Here is an 8614-nt window from a genome sequence, read left to right as displayed (position 1 = left end):
TATCATCTAACACTTCATTCATTGTATCATCTAACACTTCATTCATTCATTGTATCATCTAACAGTTTATTCATTCATTGTATCATCTAACACTTCATTCATTCATTGTATCATCTACCACTTCATTCATTCATTGTATCATCTAACACTTCATTCATTCATTGTATCATCTAACAGTTCATTCATTCATTGTATCATCTAACACTTCATTCATTCATTGTATCATCTAACACTTCATTCATTCATTGTATCATCTAACACTTCATTCATTCATTGTATCATCTAACAGTTCATTCATTCATTGTATCATCTAACAGTTCATTCATTCATTGTATCATCTAACACTTCATTCATTCATTGTATCATCTAACACTTCATTCATTCATTGTATCATCTAACAATTCATTCATTCATTGTATCATCTAACACTTCATTCATTCATTGTATCATCTAACACTTCATTCATTCATTGTATCATCTACCACTTCATTCATTCATTGTATCATCTAACACTTCATTCATTCATTGTATCATCTAACACTTCATTCATTGTATCATCTAACAGTTCATTCATTCATTGTATCATCTAACAGTTCATTCATTCATTGTATCATCTAACACTTCATTCATTCATTGTATCATCTAACACTTCATTCATTCATTGTATCATCTAACACTTCATTCATTCATTGTATCATCTAACAATTCATTCATTCATGTGTGTGTCAGGTAGCCGCATGTTTAGGACACACACGCACACACACGCACACGCAAGCTAATGTAAACCTTCAATAAAGTCAACGCGTCAATCAATCTGCGCTACTTTTGCTCGCCCCGACAACTTCACGTCCGTCAAACGTCACGTTTGTCGGCTAACGGCGGCGGGTGTCCCACGCCAGCTTGAGCCTGTCAAAGGCCGTCACGTCCCGCCTTCCATCAGGCCTGTCACTCAGCGTGTCCCCCGGCCGTCTTTTTGGTCCCCGCGTCTGTCAGCCGCCAATTTAATTTGGTCGTCACTTATGCCTGGCGTCCTTGAAATATCACGGGAGCTAACGTGCTTGCAGGTGGCGACTGATCCTGATTGACAGCTTGTGATTGGACTTGCTCGGCGGCCACTTTTTGGGAGGACATTTTTAACTCCCTTGGCCCTCCCCAACCTCACAGCCTCTTGCTTCATGTAACTTTGCGTGTCAAAACGTCAATTTGAGCGCCGAGGGGATGTGACAAGCTCCCCCCGGCCTGAGGGGACGGCGCCGCCTCGCAGGCCCGGGTGCAAATTGATTTGGATTTTCCTCCAAATCACTCAAAGTGTTTAACGTTAATGCGAGCTGATCACAGAGCGGCTCGGAGCGCGACACGGGCGCAGAGAGCACGCCTGTCTGTCCACACGTCAGCGCACGTCACTGTCACTCACACGTGCACACACACACACACATGAGCTAGCAGTGTGTCACGCTGTAGCACGACAATCACTCGCTCCACATTTAGTGGCACAAACACACTTTTCTCACGCTGTCAGTCAAAGCAGCTCCCTGGCGTTCATGCAACACCACTGAAAAGTGCTGAGTCACTCAAAAGCACCGTGGCTTGTGTCAGATTCCTAATCTGCTCGTCCAATGAAGCATCTTGCAGAAATGAGTGCACCTGGAAGTATCTGGAAGCACCTGGAAGTATCTGGAAGTACCTGGAAGCACCTGGAAGTATCTGGAAGCACCTGGAAGTATCTGGAAGTACCTGGAAGCACCTGGAAGTATCTGGAAGCACCTGGAAGTATCTGGAAGTACTTGGAAGTACCTGAAAGTACCTGGAAGCACCTGGAAGTATCTGGAAGTACCTGAAAGTACCTGGAAGCACCTGGAAGTATCTGGAAGCACCTGGAAGTACCTGAAAGTACCTGGAAGCACCTGGAAGTATCTGGAAGCACCTGGAAGTATCTGGAAGTACCTGAAAGTACCTGGAAGTATCTGGAAGCACCTGGAAGTACCTGAAAGTACCTGAAAGTACCTGGAAGTATCTGGAAGCACCTGGAAGTACCTGAAAGTACCTGAAAGTACCTGGAAGTATCTGGAAGCACCTGGAAGTACCTGAAAGTACCTGAAAGTACCTGGAAGTATCTGGAAGCACCTGGAAGTACCTGAAAGTACCTGGAAGCGCCTGGCCTGCATCATCAAGGAGGCCCACGTCCTCAGGAAGCTAAAATGCTTTACACCAGCAGCTGCACAAGCAGGAGGCATCACAGGGGCCCCCACCCAGCACGTGACCTTCAGGAACACGTATTTAGCATCAGACCTCCAAGCACCCAGCTCGAGCGAGGCTTCTTCCCTGAGGCGGCGATGAACACGCACACTTGCTGAGTGCATGAAAGACCTTTCATCTTCTTTTTGTCTGGTGTGGAACGCTGCCACTTGGTGTTTCTTCTTTGCTGTCTTCATGCATGCCGTCCAGCAGGACCTCGCAACCTCTTTTTCTTCTTCGTGTCCATCTGAGAATGCAGTATAAGAACCGTCTCAGCTAGCCCTGGATCACTGCATCACAACTGGACTGTTTAGCTGGTCTTCAAAGACCTTTCACCTCTCATCAGTTCATGACTGAAGACTAGAAGACTAGCACCTCGCTCGTCTCGTGTCATCGCTGTCTGAAACTTTGGCTTTGGGAGTGGATGGGAAGTGACGGCATCAAAGTCAATCAAAGGACGCACCAAAGACCTGCAAGGAAGGAGAAGGGAAGGAGACAAGGAAGTGTACCATAATACCTCCTCTGTCTCCCATCTTGCCTGACCTTTGTGACCCAAACATGACGCAAAGTCGCCTTCAAAGTCAAACAAAAGAAGACAAGACAGTGTTGGAACCCTTTTAAAAGAGGAGATGCAAAGAATAATAAAGGAGATTGGGATTGGTAGAACTTCTTCTTCCACTTCCACGGCAGAAGACCCTTGTTGGCGGGGGGGCAGTGTGACACATTTCTATATGAAAGATGCTAAAAGCAATCCAATGTAGGTCATTATACGCTAAACTATCATCTTTGCTTTGTGTTACATCTGACAAAGCGAATTAGCGTCATAGCTAATAATATTTCTCACTATCTGCCCAAGGCCAATAAAAGGAGCTGATGGCCCCGGGCCACACTTTGGACACCGATGGGGTAGATGGTTTAGTGATGGCAAAGGTTGCAGTACATTTCAATTCCTTTCATCTCACAACAAATGGAAGCGTGTATTTTATGTCCACGGTCTTCATAAAGCCGTCAGCACCACGGGCTCATCACGTTCCTCATCATGCTGGCAAGGAGACAAGAGCTCACGCATTGATACGCCGCTACGTGACATGCTATTTGAGCGTGCACTAATTGGTCCCGTCATTGTGTGTTAAATTAACGACATATACAGGAGCGCCTCAGACCACTGTCTCCAATCTTCATCCATCAGACGTCGGCACAGAGTCCACACTACGATGAGGTGGAGGGAGGCACTGGTACCTGGCCAGTATGTGTCTGGCATTCATCCGGTAAAAATCCAGTACCAAGCCAGTAACTAGCCGGTATCTATCTGGCATTTATCAAGTACATATCCAGTACAAAGCCAGTATCTATCTGGTATCTATCTGGCAGTTAACCTTTATATTATCCATAGTTATCCATTATTATATATCCAGTACCAAGCCACTATCTATCCAATATTCATTACTCATTATTATTATTATATTATATTATATATATATTATTATATTATTATATTATATTATTCAATATGCAGGCGGGTACACTCTGGACTGGTTGCCAGCCAATCACAGGCCATATCCAATATCTATCCGGTATTTAGCCAGTATCTATCCAGTGTCTATCTGGCATTTATCCAGTATATATCCAGTACCCAGCCAGTATCTATCCGGTATCTATCCAGTATCTATCTGGTATTTATCCAGTATATATCCAGTACCCAGCCAGTATCCATCCGGTATCTATCCAGTATCTATCTTGTATTTATCCAGTATATATCCAGTACCAAGCCAGTATCTATCCAGTGTCTATCTGGCATTTATCCAGTATATATCCAGTACCCAGCCAGTATCCATCCGGTATCTAGTATCCAGTATCTATCTGGTATTTATCCAGTATATATCCAGTACCAAGCCAGTATCTATCCAGTATTTATCTGGCATTTATCCATTATATATCCAGTACCAAGCCAGTATCTATCCAGTATTTATCTGGCATTTATCCATTATATATCCAGTACCCAGCCAGTAGCTATCCGTTATCTATCTGGTATTTATCCAGTATATATCCAGTACCAAGCCAGTATCTATCCAGTATCTATCTGGTATTTATCCAGTATATATCCAGTACCCAGCCAGTATCTATCCGGTATCTATCCAGTATCTATCTGGTATTTATCCAGTATATATCCAGTACCAAGCCAGTATCTATCCAGTGTCTATCTGGCATTTATCCAGTATATATCCAGTACCCAGCCAGTAGCTATCCGTTATCTATCTGGTATTTATCCAGTATATATCCAGTACCAAGCCAGTATCTATCCAGTATTTATCTGGCATTTATCCATTATGTATCCAGTACCCAGCCAGTATCTATCCGGTATCTATCTGGTATTTATTCAGTATATATCCACTATAGATTGTCAAGCTTCCCAAAAGTTGGCAAGGTCTTGAGTGAAGCGGCTGATGCTTGCAAATCCAAAAGAGACTTTATGAAGAGTTGAAAGAAAGTGACGGCTTTTCATGAGGACCATATGCGGAGCTCTAACTCTTTAACACGGCTGGGGATCCATCCAACAAGTCTCCACTACCATGACGGAACTTTCATTAGGGTTATCTGGAGGCAGGCTTCGTTTGCACAAATGATTAAAAAGTCTCACCTTCGCCCCCTCGCTACCAAAAGTGCTCCTCTGCAGGTGGATGCCACCCGAGGTGTGTGTGTTCCTGACCTTTACAGAGAAGTTCTATAAAGTCGGCTCTAACAAGCTGACTTGTGGAGATGAAATGTGCGGCATGGCCAGTGAGGACCACCACAATGGCAACTCCTGCTAAGTTCTTCTTCTGTGGCTAGTCAGAGTTAGCATTCCAGTGTAGGAGAAGCCCTGGTCACGTTGTCTTCTATCTTTCATTCCATCTCCTTGACGCACTGCCCTCACCTGGCTGCACTTGGGCCGACAAGAGCAGCTTGCAGGAAGGATGCGCTGGTGGCTGAGTGACAGGCACAGCAGGGAGGATCATGAAGCAGGAAGCTGGCCAGACAAAAGAGGCGGCTTTCGTCGTCACACACAATGAAGCAACACCACAAAGAGCCCCCCGGGATTTCAACAAGTGGGGGTGGGGTGTTATTTGACACCAGTGTAGACACACACAAGGCTCCATGGCCACAAAGAATGCCGTAGTATGAATGCGAACAATGAAGTGGATGACAGTATATAGAATACTTGATATCCATGTTGGATGCCTTCTTGGGATTTATGGAGGCAAGCCATTCCTGCCAAACTCAGTCTTTGACTCTGGACGTTATGGCTGAACCCCAATTCTATCCCTTGGCCCTTGGCCCTTGGCCCTTGTCCCTCGGTTTTGCGCGTTCCCGAGAATCAAGTGTCCCGATTCTCATTAAACCGAGGGCTGAAGGGTAAGTGCTGAGGAATATTCACTACCTGCTGAGAAGACGGAAGTACAGAGACTGAAATGCTCATTACACTCGTTTGTTTTGCAATAAATGCTACAATTTGTATAATGTGTACCTTTTATTTAAAAAAGGAGGTAGACAATACAACATTTACATACAACATATTTTCCCTCCCCCTTTATTTGTATTTGCTGGTAGTGTCCTTTCTACTGCTACCAAACACCATGGTCTTAGTTTCACTTCGGTTCAAGGACAATCTGTTATTATCAAACCATGGTTTTAATATGACCATTTCATCTGTGACCTTTCTAATGGTTTCTTCTGTGCATTGAAATCATGTAGAAATGTATGCACCTTACTTATGGAAGGAAACATTTATTATGAACAATGATATCTCACGGTCTACCTTTGTCACAGCCAGCAAGCAGTGAAGGGGGAAGACAAAGGGTAAGGGTATGGTTGAATACCGTGACACTCTATGTAGTGTATACGTACGTACGTATATAGTCGTGATGTCATCAATATCAAGTGGTGTCCCATTTCTTAGTGGCTTCTTCCCCTTGGCCCGGGGTTTGAACGGGTAAGGGAAGGGGTAAGGAAGGCGTAAGGGAGGGGGTAAGGAAAGGGGTAAGGGAAGGGGTAAGGAAAGAGGTAAGGGAAGGGGTAAGGGAAGGGCTAAGGGAAGGGGTAAGGGAAGGGGTAAGGGAAGGGCTAAGGGAAGGGGTAAGGAAAGGGGTAAGGGAAGGGGTAAGGGAAGGGGTAAGGGAAGTGGTAAGGGAAGGGGTAAGGGAAGGGGTAAGGGAAGGGGTAAGGGAAGGGGTAAGGGAAGGGGTAAGGAAAGGGGTAAGGGAAGGGGTAAGGGAAGGGGTAAGGGAAGTGGTAAGGGAAGGGGTAAGGGAAGGGGTAAGGGAAGGGGTAAGGAAAGAGGTAAGGGAAGGGGTAAGGGAAGGGGTAAGGGAAGGGGTAAGGGAAGGGCTAAGGGAAGGGGTAAGGAAAGGGGTAAGGGAAGGGGTAAGGGAAGGGGTAAGGGAAGTGGTAAGGGAAGGGGTAAGGAAAGGGGTAAGGGAAGGGCTGAGGGAAGGGGTAAGGAAAAGGGTAAGGAAAGGGTAAACAGGCGTAAGACGAAGCTGAAGGGCTAAGGAGTAGAATTTGGACGCAGCCTTTGTCTTCCTTTCTAACACCAAGATGTCCGCCAACAGTATCTGTACTATCTACCAGGATAAGCACATGTAGAGTATATGGTTGAATACTGTGATAGTGTATGTACAGTACATGTAATACAGTTGTAGTACTGTGAGTAGTACTGCATGTAGAGGCTAGGTACAGTACATGTATAAAGTACAGAATATTTTCAAGTAGACTAAACGTAACCAGATAAAGATCAATGCGTAAGTTGAAGCGCCGCATTTGGGCGGCAGGGGTGAACGTTGGCGATGACGTGGCGAAGAGACGAGCGACGCTGCAGTGATTGATCACATTAGTATCTCATTGCTCGCTCTTAATTGGATCCCAACCAATTAAAAGCCGGCTCGGGTATGACCTCGCTCGCATCCTTTGTGCTGTTTTTGCAAATTCCTCCGTGTGGATTTATATCTTTAGCTGCGGGAAAGGTTGTAATATTTCACCATGAGAGGACTCAGGAGGACGAGGGGGGGTTGGTTGCAGAAACACCGCATCAGCATATATTGTAATTTCATTTTGATAAGGCCACGCTGAGAGAACCCGCTCGGATCATCTTGGACGTTATTTAGCGGCGTGGAGACACGCGGGTGCCGTCATTAGCAGCTCTGTGCTAACACCACGTGCTAACGGCGCCTGCTAGCAGTGCGCTATGGCAGGATAGCATCTGCAAATGAGGACAGGTGCTCCACACTGGGACATGCTGATAAGTTGCCTTCAAGGCGCCCTTATTTCCTGGATGAGCTGATGTTTGTCGTTTAGCTGCCTTGTATGCAAATCCAAGCACATTAATATTCCTGCTTTGTGTGTGTGCGTGTGTGTGTTCGCCATTCCTCTTATGGCCTGTCAGAATATGCCTTCAGAGCCATGTGATCGGGTCGGGCCTTGTCGTGGTTCCATTAGCGAGCACAGCCGCTGGAAGGCGTACGTCTGTGAAAGCCACATTGCGACCCATTTTCATTAGAACCATTTTCCTTACAACCTCCAATGAGCTATATTGGAGAAAAAAACATTTCACCTTTGACCTTCTGGCTGCATGATGTGGTTGGCATCTCCTACCCGAACCCCACCGCCCTTTGATTGACTGACTACGTAGCAAACATTGGAAGGATTAGCGTTATGGCAGAAGCAGGAGTGTCAAACAATTGAAACAACAGCAGAAAAATGTGACGTATTTTCATTCTCAAATGGATTGGTATTGATCAGATGTTGCTATATGGTGCCATGGATCACCAGGGGCCGAATGGCAGACGACGTCTTCCTCTCAGTCAACCGGTCAGCAAACATACACAATTTTTGCATTTATTTCATTATGATTAATTCTTCAGTTAGTATTTTGTTTAATTTCATGTGACTTCATTTAGCCTATTTTTATTAAATACATACATGCCATTTTCTTTCTCTCTTTCTCTCACCAATATAGCACAATTACATGACTGCTGGGAGGGGGGGGACCCCAATACAGTATTTGGAAGGGCAGGAATAAAGACTTTTTTAGGAATAATGAAAGGAACAACTACTTTATAAAGTATTAGTATTGGGGAACAATGAAAACATCCTATCAGAAAACTGAGACCCCAGTGCATAGCCGGATCAGCCAATCAGCAGTCGGGGGCGGGGACAGAGCGACACAGAGCAGTCTGTGTCACATGTTGATGTTGCCAATGATATTGTAATGGCGGCTGAATAACTACACCTCAGGATGGCTGTATTCACTTGGCCATTGATTGGAACAGCAGCATGCAGCACTTCCTGTCTTGGCGGACTCCGGTCACGGCATGAACCCCCCCCAACACTTCCTCCATCTCTT

Source organism: Doryrhamphus excisus, chromosome 7, assembly GCF_030265055.1.
Source record: "Doryrhamphus excisus isolate RoL2022-K1 chromosome 7, RoL_Dexc_1.0, whole genome shotgun sequence".
Lineage (NCBI taxonomy): Eukaryota > Metazoa > Chordata > Actinopteri > Syngnathiformes > Syngnathidae > Doryrhamphus > Doryrhamphus excisus.
The sequence above is the reverse complement of the archived record's forward strand: the minus strand, read 5'-3'. Positions refer to the sequence as shown.